This window comes from Octopus sinensis, linkage group LG7 (genome assembly GCF_006345805.1).
Source record: "Octopus sinensis linkage group LG7, ASM634580v1, whole genome shotgun sequence".
NCBI classification, from domain to species: Eukaryota; Metazoa; Mollusca; class Cephalopoda; order Octopoda; family Octopodidae; genus Octopus; species Octopus sinensis.
In genome coordinates, this window is record NC_043003.1 from 88637805 (window position 1) to 88651215 (window position 13411).

The following is a 13411-nucleotide window of genomic DNA, read 5'->3' on the forward strand; positions in this document are numbered from 1 at the left end:
CAAAATTTCCAAAGTTTTTATAAAAAGACAAAGCAATAAAATGAATGGAAAGAAGGCTGAAGATACTCATGCTTCAAAACACTTGAAGATTCCACCATACAGAAATGACAAAGGACTGAGATGATTGGTGATATATGAAGGCCCATATATCTCAACAAAAGTGAGGATCTAAAAGCATTGTTTATGTCTACACACACAGTAGGCCCAGCTTTGCACCCAATCTGTTCTTGTCAAGCCTTCCCCCTACCTCTTACCTTCTTACTATGTATCTTCTCAGTTTTCTAACTAAAGCATTGTTCAGCTACTGTAATTGTATGAGACTAGAATATGCATGAAATATTAAATAGAATTCTTCCTCCTTTACTTGTCACCTGTTAAGAGGCAACATGGCTTGTTTCAGTGATGTCAGAGACTTAACAAATCTCTTCTTTTCACCCAACAACCTTCACAGAAGCAACCAAATACCAATGCCAACTAGATCTGCAATGACACATTTCTTCCAAGCTTTTATATCCTTTCACATCACTTAGTAAGTAGTAAATTGTCTATGATAACCAGAAATTTCTTGAGAACTACTAATAAGCTTTATAAGTTGTTTATCTTGTAATGGTAAATAAAAACCAATATTTTATCCCATTTTTGTGCTTCAGTTACCTCCCTCTCTCCCTGGAACTACTTCATTGAAGTATACATAGAACTGTATTTTAGAATATATGCGTAAAATTTCCAAGTTACTTTTTTTTTTTTTTGGCAATATTTACAATATTCCACCAATCCTCCCTTTCTGTGTTTCCAGTAATCTCTGAGCTATGTCTTAAGACTGCCATATCTCATCCTTAACACCCTCTCTTATCTGGTATCATTCTTAACACCTATTGATGGCCTTCCTGTTTTTGTCCCCTATTCATTATAACTTCCTCTGCAAACCCTTGATACCCAGCTTTCTCTTTCTCTCTGCCACCACCCTTCCATCCTGCCCATCATCTTCCTGTTTTCCGACCTACCAACAAGCTTTTTTATTCTGCTGCTTCCCACCCTTCTTGAATCATCACTTATCACCTCCTCCTTCCTGAACAACTATTTCTTTTGCCTCCCCCAACATACTAATATTTATTATTGACCACATATCCATCCTTCACAACATTAACTTCTACTCTTATCTCTAACTACCTGTCACACTTCTATGAACTTATCCATCCACTCCACCTAGTCCTTTCTCCATATTCACCTTCTTGTAACATGAGAGTACAGTAAGACACCTGTTCCTGTCACTTCTACCATACTTTAGCCTTTCCTGCAACTGGCATATAGCTACCTCCCACTTTACTACAACCCCATTCAGTCGATGGGTCAGCCAGTACACTCTTTAAAGTGGTTGGGATTAGGAAAGGCATCAAGCCATAGAAACCATGTCAAAACAGACATTGGAGTTCATTGGATCCTGTTAAACCAGCCAATCCATGTTAGTAACGAAGATAGATATTAATTGATGATAATGATGACTCAGTTATTATTATATAAGGTTTAAATTTCAAGTAAAAGATCGTCTGAGAATTCCTTAATGTTACTACCAGTATGTGACATAAAAAAAAAAATCATTCTATAGAAATATTTCTCAGAATTGTGACATAGCACTTTTCTGATCCATGTAAAACTCCTGCTTTATCATAGGTCTTCACATTTGGTAATATTATTACTATTATAAGGAAGAGAGAATATATCTACCTGTTTTTTTATAATTGTAGTCATTTTGACAAATATTTGAAGATTAAATCATGATATTAAAAAAAAAATAATCACATCATCTTTTGACTAGATATCCAGATATTCAAGCATTTTTTCCAACCTGTCTACACTCGGAAATATTTTTTTAGTTAGATGCACTAGTTCTTTATTTAATCAAAATCTTATTTCAATGAATTCTACCGATTAAGCTACGCGATAAAATGGAAAGTCACGAATGTCGGCCATCTGATCACGTGACTTTACGGTGGCAAAATGGCGACTAACAAACGTGTTGTGTATGTCGGTGAGTATTTATAATACAGATGGTAATTCAGTTTTTAACTTGTATTTAAAAAAAAAGTTATAGCTTTGATAATAGTTACTTATTTCACTTTGGTGACTTTTGTTGCAATCGCCCGAAAGAAGTTAGATTTTATTACTCTATCCGGTACCCCATATGACGCCGGGCAAAATGCATTTTGTTCGACTTCAAATTCAAATTCCGCCGAGGTCGACTTTGTCCTTCACCCTTGCAGTGTCGATAAAATAAGTACCAGCTGAGTACTTGAGATCGATGAAATAGACTTCCTCCCTCCCTCGAAATTGTGCTAATGTTCGAAACTGAAGCATGCGCTATATATAGTTTGTCTTCCTCTGTAAAAAGGAGCCCATTGCACCATATATATTTTCTCTTCTGTAAAATTGCTTATATGTTTACACACGAAAGCTATACGCGTAGTTGTCGTCAATTTCATATTTTAAGGTGTGCATGTTCAGTTTTAAGTTTCAAATTTATTTACCCTCCCCCCCTAATCAGATTTTTACTGTTCGAGCAAACCTATAGTCAAAAACCTTTCCAGCTGTGACCATCTTATCCTGACTTTGCTCGAATTTTGAATTAATTGTTAATAGCGAAATGCTGTAGTGTAAATGGGAAGCTACCAGCAAATCAGATAAACTTAAGCATTTACCTCTGTTATAACATTTTCTCTCACTACAACATCCTTTCAACCTCCCCCACCAAAAGAAAAAGTGTGTTGGGTGGACTTCTGTCGTACGTTGCTGTTCAAATAGCGCGACTACCTTATTTCATTGCATTCCTCTTTTTTAAAGTCTTATGGAAGACATTTCACTACTATTCTCGCAGTTCGAGCGACTGGTTACTTGGTTGGGTTGATGATATCTTAACTAAACATATATTCCTTCACAAAAACTTGTACATCTTTTTCTGGAGACTAAAATTAAATTATGCCTCTTCGCTACTTCATTTGTAGTTTTTATTAACCCCGACCAACTCTAGACAATATCCATTGCCACAAATAATGGGATCCATATATATTGTAAAGGTTTTCAATGAAAAATGTTCCCTGCCCCCTCTTATATTTTATCAAATCTTATTTACGGCGGAGTTTCGGGTCAGGACGTCCACCTAAGTTGGATTTTCTCCTTTTCGACGAGGATTTTTCCAAATTCTTTTCACTACGGCCTTCGAAACGTTGGTAGGGTGGGGGTGTTGATGCATCTTTTTATGAAATGAAATTTTTTGAAAATTTATGGTTTTTATCCACCCCGACTTTCTTTTTTGTGCTACACACTTAAAAACCGCGGGAAAAGCGGTACTATTTAAGAAGTGTGGTCCCGGTGCGCGCACTCGCGTTAGCTAGTCGTGACTAGTCGATCCTATAACGACTACCTAGCAAAGTAAATAAAACACAAAATATATAATTGTTGTTTCTAGCATATCTCACAATCACCTTCTTCGTTTCTTTGTCACTCACACATATTGATTCTTTGCAATAATTTCTTTCCAATTTTCGTCTGTCTTTACATTCTGAGTTCAAATTCCGCCGAGGTCGACTGTCTTTCATCCTTTCGGGGTCGATAAATTAAGTACCAGTTGCGTACTGGTTCGATCCAATCGACTGTCCCCCTCGCTCACCAAAAATTTCGTTCCTTGTGCCTAGAGTAGAAAAGAATATTTTCTTCCCACAAGCGCATTTTATGGAATGAAGTAACAAATGCGTGGTACATTGCTGATATATAAGCACGTACAAATATATAATTTTTATTTTTAACCATCCCCCAAACCAAACGAGGCCATGTGTTAGAAAAATCATTTACTAACAGAGACGTATACTATCAAAATAAATTATTTTACATGCCTTTGTTAAATCACTGGACAACTTTCTTAGTCTCTTCAATATTATAAACAATTTTTTGAAAAGATTACAAATTTTCAATTGTATTTTTAAAAGCATAAATGTGTTTATGGGGAGAAAAATATTGAAAAACATCAATACATGTGCAAGTGACAAAAGAGACGAGGAAGATGGTCATGGGATGTGCTAGAAACAACAGCTAAATTTCCCGTATATCAATCACACCTTTTCGTTTGAAAATACGTTTTTTTTCCACTGAAAAGACTTTACGTAATGGTTTTCAAAACAGTTGGCCGAAATCAATCGAGGGAGGTGGGGAAAAAAATCATAAATTTCCCCAATTTTTTTTTCATAAAAGGATGGTCTTTATCATTTCGAAGACCGTGGTGAAAAGAAATTGGGAAAATCCCCGTCAAAATGGATAAAATCCAACTTATGTGAGTGTCGTGATCCGAAATCCAGCAATGTACACTACTTCCTATTACCTTTATTACAATACATATGATTGAAGGGTTAATATAGGGCGTAACAAATATCAGAAAATCAAAAAAAAAATGTGTGTAATAGGTGTAAAACAACTTCCTATGAACGAATATGAAAAAAAAAATTCGCGCACGCGAAAGGGGGGTGGGGGAGAGGCCTCGGAAAATTCACATCGGGAAGTTCCGAAAGCGTCTGAGGGGCTGACCCGGGCACCAAAACAAAAAAAAAATAGTGTAATATGTGTAAAACAACTTGCTCTAAACGAATATGACAAAAAAAATGCGCTCTCGCGAAAGAGGGGTGGGGGAGAGGCCTCGGAATATTTATATCGGGAATTTCCGAAAGCGTCTGAACCGGGCACAAAAACAAAAACAAAAACAGCGTAATAGGTGTAAAACAACTTGCTCTAAACGACTATCATGAAAAAAATGCGCGCTCGCGAAAGGGGGGTGGGGGAGAGGCTTCGGAAATTTCACATCTTCAGTCCACGGCCTTTAAACTAAGAAAAAATAGTGTAATTGGTGTAAAACTACTTGTTCTAAACGAGTATCAAGAACACACACTCACACATGAATCATAAACTCCGTATTTCGCAAAAAAAAAAAATAAAGAGAAGAAATTCTGGAAAAAGTGAAGAAATGTTGGATCTCCGCCATGTGAATCAAAATACGTGTCAGAAACATCTTGAAATACTACAGAAATTATGTTACGAAAATGATAATGTATACATACCTCTTTGAGTGGTCCATCGACAATGATGATAAAGAAATGAGTTGGATTTGAACTCAGAATATTGACTAACACAACTACATACTACAAGACTCAAAATATTCAGCCAAGTCACCACCCTTTAACTAGCAATAATAATAACATCAATAACATAACAGCCAAAAGATTTATTTGTTCTGAAAATAACAATCATAGTAAATAAATATGTTCTTTAATATTCACATTCATGTGCACAGTTAAACACACTTACATACAAACAGTCACGCATGCATAATACAGAACGGAACACATAAATGAAGGATGCATTACTTAGTATATATTACATCTAGAGAATTTTGATTAATAAGTCAAATATGCAAATTATAAAGATAATTAATTGCTTTACTAAACAGTGTTGTAAAGGTGAAAAAATAAATTTGGGAAAAAAATACACGCCAAAACTAATTAATAAAGGATAATTAGGGAAGGATTGACACAAAATAATAATTTTTTCTGTCTCTTTTTTCTGATAAATGCATCTTAATAAGTGAAAAGAATTGCATATATCTGAACTATTTCAAAGAAAAGCATAAATTTAATGTTTAAAATAGCTTTAACCAAGGAATGAGATCCAACATTTCTTCACTTTTTCCAGAATTTCTTCTCTTTATTTTTTTTTTTTGCGAAATACGGAGTTTATGATTCATGTGTGAGTGTGTGTTCTTGATACTCGTTTAGAACAAGTAGTTTTACACCAATTACACTATTTTTTCTTAGTTTAAAGGCCGTGGACTGAAGATGTGAAATTCCGAAGCCTCTCCCCCACCCCCCTTTCGCGAGCGCGCATTTTTTTCATGATAGTCGTTTAGAGCAAGTTGTTTTACACCTATTACGCTGTTTTTGTTTTTGTTTTTGTGCCCGGTTCAGACGCTTTCGGAAATTCCCGATATAAATATTCCGAGGCCTCTCCCCCACCCCTCTTTCGCGAGAGCGCATTTTTTTGTCATATTCGTTTAGAGCAAGTTGTTTTACACATATTACACTATTTTTTTTTTGTTTTGGTGCCCGGGTCAGCTCCTCAGACGCTTTCGGAACTTCCCGATGTGAATTTTCCGAGGCCTCTCCCCCACCCCCCTTTCGCGTGCGCGAATTTTTTTTTTCATATTCGTTCATAGGAAGTTGTTTTACACCTATTACACACATTTTTTTTTTGATTTTCTGATATTTGTTACGCCCTATATTAACCGATTGAAGTACACCATTTCACCGGTCGTAACTTTTTTTTTAGTTTTGATATTTTCAGAAAATTTCTCACAATGACAAAAAAGTTTTTTCCTAAATCTTCTTAAGTTTATCCTAAATTTCCCCATTTTGTTTACCTGAATGATGTCCTATTTTTGTTTGTTCCTAATGAAATATTGCTTCTTTTTTATATTGTTCCAAATAATTATTTTGTTTATCTGAAAATAATACCTTATGTATCTTCCAAATGATTTTTATTTATAGTTTGTCCCGAATTACCCCCCAAAATTTGAGAATTTCAGACAGGCGATAAAAAAATTTCAATTAAATATTTTTTTTCTCGTTTAACTGTACAAGATGGACTTTGTAGAACTCAAATTTGAAAAAAAATCTGAAAATATCAAACGTTACGACTGGTAAAATGGAGTCTTTTGATCAGAACTCTACACATCGGTGTCTGATTCTTCAAATATCTGCATAATTTTTAAAAACGTGCAGGCATGGCTGCATGTGTAGGCATGGTTCAGTCCCACTGTGTGGTACCTTGAGCAAGTGACTTCTACTATAACCTTGGGCTAACTAAAGCTTTGTGAGTGGATTTCTTAGACGGAGACTGAAAGAAACTTGTCATATATATGTATATCTATGTTTGTCCTCCACCACCATTTGACAACTGATGTTGGTGTGTTTACGCCTCTATAACTTAGCAGTTTGGCAAAGAAACCAATAGAACAAGTACTGAGCTTTACAAAAATTAATATGTACTAGGGTTGATATAAGTTTGAGTAAATTTCTTTTAGGCAGTGCCTCAGCATGGCTGCAATCTAATGAATGAATCAAAAGATAAAAGATTAAAAAGGTTTGCAAAAGACGCCAAGGCTGAAATATTACAGAAAGGGGTGAGGTAGGGGTAAACATCTTCCTGCTAAGTTTAGTAATCTTTAATATCTTATATCTCTCAATAATAATTGTTTCTAATGAATATAAGTGTGTTTATGTTTGTTATTTATTTTCAGACTTATATGATATTTAATATTACAAATTCTGCCCTGAAACATGCTGAGTATATATGTTGCTTGCTTTGATATGTGCATATAACAACACATCATCATCATCAATATTTGATGTCTGTTTTCCACCATCATCAATATTTAATGTCTGTTTTCCATGGTTTGGATGGCTTGACAGGAACTGACAAGTACAGGGGCCACACCAGGCTCCATAGTCTGTTTTGGTTTGGTTTATACAGCTGGATGCCCTTCCTAATGCCAACCACTCCACAGAATGTATTGGGTGACACCAGCACCCACACCAAAAAATGTGATGGAAAGAATGCCAAATAGACATTTATTAGGATGAATTCTTACACCAAATTGTGATAATTGAGTAAAAAGTTATTCCAAATTAAGAAAATGTTGCTTGTCTGTACAGCTAAATCATCAGTGTAGGCAAAAACAAATTGCAAACCACAAATGAACTCATCAATAAACCTTTGAAAAGTATTAGCTGCATTACAAAATCTGAATTCATCATCATCATTTAATACCCTCCTTCCATGTTGGCATGGGTTGGATGGTTTGACAGGAGTTGCCCATGCAGGAGCCTGCACCATGTTTCTGGTTTGTTGGGGTAGAGTGTGTGAAAATTTTTTTTGTTATGTGTCAGGTTCACTGACATGGGCAAGTCTTCTCTAGAACCTCATATCACTAGACATCCCTTCCATTGTCATTTTCTTTGTGAACTCCAACATCCTGAAATTGCTCCTCACCACTTCAGCCCATGTCTTCCTGAGTCTCCATCTTTCACAGGTACCACCCACTTTCGTTGACCAACATCTCTTTATACAGGTGTCTTCATTCATATGCATCACATGTCCAAACCAACATAGTTTCCTCTCTTGCATGCTGCATTTGATTCCTCTGAAGGGTATTTTAATAAATTCAAAATGTCTAAAATGGGTAGTTATAGCTGTCTTAGGAATGTCAGGTAGCGCAATCAGAATTTAGTTGTAAGGAAATGCTAAATCAATATTCAAAAAGACAGTACAGTCATGTCTAAAATATGTGGAATAGGATACTTATCTGGAACTGTTAAGGCATTTAACTGCCTGTAGTCTCTACAAGGATGCCAATTGCCCCAGACTTTTTTTTGACTAAATGTAGCAGTGAGAAACAGTTACTACCAGAAGGTCGGATTATTCCAACATAAGACCAAATTCTCCCTTTACAATTTTAAGCTTGTTTATGGTAAGATGTCTGGGATGAGACGAGAACAGGAGGTCCCTTTGTAATAAAATGATGAGCAACAGAATGTACTGGACTCTTGTTATTAAAAACAGTAGGAGTGATACTTGGAAATTTCTGAAGACTCATGATAATGGTTATATGCAAATGGAACAAAGAAAAGCAGACTCACATAAAGATTTGAATACATACTCTGTGCTGATAGCTTGGTTTGCATATCTATCAGTTGCCTGTGCTTCAAACTGACAAGACCAAAATGATGCAAGAAGTAAAAAGTTGGCATCAAGAATAGGATACAGAAGGTTGGCAGTGATGAATATCCATTTGAACTGTTGCCTTTAGCTCCAGTGCTAAAAATTTTTTGCCGAAAGTAGTGATTGGTGAATGATTTATGGCTTGCATTGCTATGGCAGGTGGTTTTAATGAATCAGAAGTTTGACAGGCCATATACTACTGGCTGCTCCAGTGTCAACTAATATTGCCTGAAAGGCGGCGAGCTGGCAGAAACGGTAGCACGCCGGGCAAAATGCGAAGCCGTATTTCGTCTGCCGTTACGTTCTGAGTTCAAATTCCGCTGAGGTCGACTTTGCCTTTCATCCTTTCGGGGTCGATAAATTAAGTACTAGTTATGCACTGGGGTCGATGGAATTGACTTAATCCGTTTTGTCTGTCCTTGTTTGTCCCCTCTGTGTTTAGCCCCTTGTGGGTAGTAAAGAAATAAATATTGCCTGGAGATGGTGTCATAAGTGAAGATGATACAACAGGCTGATAATCCATCCAGAGATTTAGTTGTGTTTAATCTCTGGCAACAATGTTTTACTGGTCTTGAGTAGATGACTTAAAAGTGCAAGGAGAGATATGCTTGTGCACATTCATTCCGAAATGACTGTAATACTAACAGAAAGATAAAGAATTTTTTGAGCGCTATAAAATCACTTTCTCAAAATTCTCTGGCCATAAGAATTCAAGTACTGATGGAATCTTGGAAGCTCAAACTGCTCGAGCTTGTCCATTAGAACTTGTATTGTCTCATCAGTTGACTTGCAGAACAAGGCCAGTCCAGAGGGTATTGAAGACACAAAAGGATAAGTTTTGGTACTGTTTGTATTTGGAGAAGAAATATCCATAATACTGTGTGCTAGCTCCACTAGCTAGTTAATAGAACCCTGCTCTCTTATCATCATCATTTAATATCCGTTCTCCATGCTGGCATGAGTTGGATGGTTTGACAGGAGTTGGCCAGCTGCAGAGCTGCCCATGCTCCATTTGTCTGTTTTGGCTTGGTTTCTATAGCCAGATATCCTTCTTAATGCTAACCACCTACCATCCACATAGCCCACCAGATAAGGGAGCAAGAGACCCTGTCAAAGATTTTCCCCGTGTTAACAAAAGCTAAATACAGTGGTTTTTGGCCAAATACTTCTCCTGCAGCTGTCTTGCCAGGAAGATAGCATCGGTAGTGCTTCTTCTTGGCACAAAACCAAACTGTATCTCATCTAGATTAACTCTCTTCCTAATTAATTGAGCTATGGCTATTGCTGTAACTTTCATCACTTGGTCCAGCAATTTGATACTTCTTTAATTATTTCTATCTAAGGTATCACTTTTACCTTTGTAGTTGTTGACTATAATGCTGCTTCACCAGTTGTTGGATATGACTCCCTCATGGACAACCTGATTATCTATATGGGTGACTAGGCCATATTCCACGCTGTCAGAATAGCTTGTGCATTATGTGGAAGGTGGGGAAAAAAAAAGCTGCCGTAACATAGATTCATTAAGTTGGTTTGTCTTCTACCAAATCCCACATTTTTCTCAATAGTTGAGAAGGTTGTTTGCTGCTTAGGGTTCCCTTATGGAGGAGTTAATGGAATCTCTTTTGCTTGAACATAGAAGTACATCTCATAATTTCTGCCTTCATACTTTTATATGAGCGGTGATCAAGTCTTTAACTTTGCTGCTCAAAGCTGGTGGCAAAACACTGACTTGTATATGGAACTGCCATGCATCAGAGGATATCTTGTTAGCTGCAAATTTGGCTTCATGTTGCAAAAACCAAATCGATGGGTCCCCTGGGTAAGGTAGTGATGCAATCAGTAATGCTGCCTGCTTTGTTAGACTGTTGCTAGTTTCTGGGGAAATTGAAAGAACAGGAGAAGACGCTATAACAGTGTTGTTAAGAAATTAAAAATTATAGAAAGACAAAAATACTGGCTATTTTTGAGCTGGTAAAACTTATTATACTGCTGCCATGTAGATTTAACTGCTATTTTGAGGAAAAATGAAAGTGTGACTTGTAGCCAATAGTGGTTACTTGATATGGTGGTGGAAAGTGGCTGTAAGGAAAAGATGCCGTTGGCTTCTTGCACCCTTGTTTTACCTTTCTCAGTCTTTAGGGTTTTAAATGACTTAAGTTACGCTTTCCTGAATGAAAAAAAGCATTCAAAATGAGTTGTCAAGAAGGTCAACAGGACTTTATGTATATATTGTTGCAGGCATGTAGAAGTAATTCATGATTCAAGTCAATAAGTAGCCATGATAACTAAGCGTTAGCTTTGTCATAGGTCACCAATGTTGTTTGGAGGGTATACATGTGAGGCTGTGTGTGGATGATGTATCAACACCATGCAAACATTTAATAGTAAATTTTATTTTGCTTCACAAGTAATATTTTCAGATTGGTCATGAATTATAAAGTTTCCACAGCAAGTCAACACTGTTGAAAGAATAATTGTGCAGCATTCATCATCTGTACTGAAGTTTGCCAGGATAGGAGAGAATATACAGTATATTGATATTGGTCAACTATTATAACATATCCAGGTTGAGCAGAAAGTCATGAAAAAACTATTATAAATGACAAGAGAGTGTTTGGAGCTGGACTTCAGGTTACCATTCACTGAAAGTTGATGCTAAAAACAAGCCTTGTACTGAAATGTTCCAGAACGAGCTAGAAGAACCTATTACGTGAAGTCTGGCTGCTGATTGGTTAATAACTTGACCTCTCACAGGAACAATTTTGTGCTATGTCATAACTTAAACATTGCAATCTGTCGACTTGGTTTTGAGTTTGTTACACATACAATGTGTTTATGATTACATTTAATAAACATATTTTGTGTAGCTGTGAATTTAGGACCATATTCTGATGCATTGGTGCTCTATGAATGAGAAAAACAATACCCCCCAACTATGACATATAATGTGTCATCCTTTTTACTATTTAGTTGTTGTTTTTTTTTAGATGAAGCTGTTAAAGGAAAAGGAAGACTTGGTTGTTGTTTCTAGTAGGTTGAGAGACCAGGTAGCAGTTTCAACTTCATTGTGTTTGCTGAGCTTCATAACAAGGATTTTGATTGGCTAAAATTATTTAACTTTAAATGCTTGTAACTTCTTTATTATTACTTTCTGTAAAAAAATTAATTCAGTTTTTGTCATCAGTATGCAAAACTACACCAGAACGAAATTTTTTGAAAATTATCTGATGGAAATTTGAAAAACTTTAAGTGGTTGGAAGTGTCACAACGGCATGGTGTTAATGAAAGATGTTGTGAAATGCTGGTGGTGGTTGAGTATAATGATGCATAACAATTAACAGAACTTTATTGACCACTCAAAATAGTTTCCATGTTGGTCTTGAATTTAAAATACAACAAAATTAACACACTGGTAGAATAATTCTGCAGTTATTACAAAATAGTTGGTGAAATAAACTGTCATGACAGGAGAAAATGCCACGTGGGGTTCATGACTGCAGAACTGTAACTGCTGTCTAATGCAGCAAAGTGAGAATGTGGTTTGCATGATGGTGATTGTCTACAAACTGAAATTGGGCACCCAAAGCATGCCTATTTATAAAACCCATTAGGAAATGTTATAGAAAATTCAAGAAAATTGCACCAGGTGACGTCTTGATGCTGATTAGCCAGTTAATCAGCTGATCACAAGAAATAGCTGTCACTAAGCTATGGCTTTTACTTGGCAATTTGATAATTCAGTTTCAAATCTGCTTTAGAAGAAATTTAACATGGTCTATTTCTAATACAGATGCAGGCCAGAAATTTGGGAGAGGGTTGTTGATTATATTGACCCCAGTACTAAACTGAAAATAAATTTTATTGACCTCCAAAAGGGTGAAAGGCAAAGTTGACCTCAGCAGGATTTCAACTCAAAATATAAATAGCCAAAAGAAGTTCCACAAGGCATTTTATTGAACAATTTTACCAATCCATCACCTTCAACTTACATAGGTAACACAAGTCCACAGATATTTGTTATGCTGAATCCAAAAATGGATCCAATTTTTACCATTGTGTCTAGATTTGAAGATATCCAAACCCCACCAAATCATCTGTAGGTAATGTGTGTGGACTTCAAGATGGTCAATTATTTCTTGGGGCAACAATGTGGATACATGAAATATCCATGCTTTTTATGTATGTAGGACAGCAGTGTCAAGGGAAATCATCGAGTGATCAAAGAATGGCTTCAGTAAACTTTAGTTTCAGGGTCTTTTAATGTGCCTTTAATTCAGCCAGGAAAAATCCTACTTCCTCTCCATATCAAACTTGGCATTATAAAGCAGTTTCTAAAGCTCTGTATAAAGATGGACCATGCTACTCAGTGTTACTGGAAACTTCAATATCAGTGAAAATATAGACAAGCTATACATTCCTTGTAAGGATGGTGGCTATAGTCTTAAACCTGTAATGATGTCATATCAAGCACATATTGTGACACTGAAGCAATATCTATAGCAGAGAAAAGAGGCCAGTAAGTATCTTGCCCAAGTTTGCAAGCATGAACTCAACAGTATAATTAGGATAGCTAATGAATTCAAGGAGAAGTATG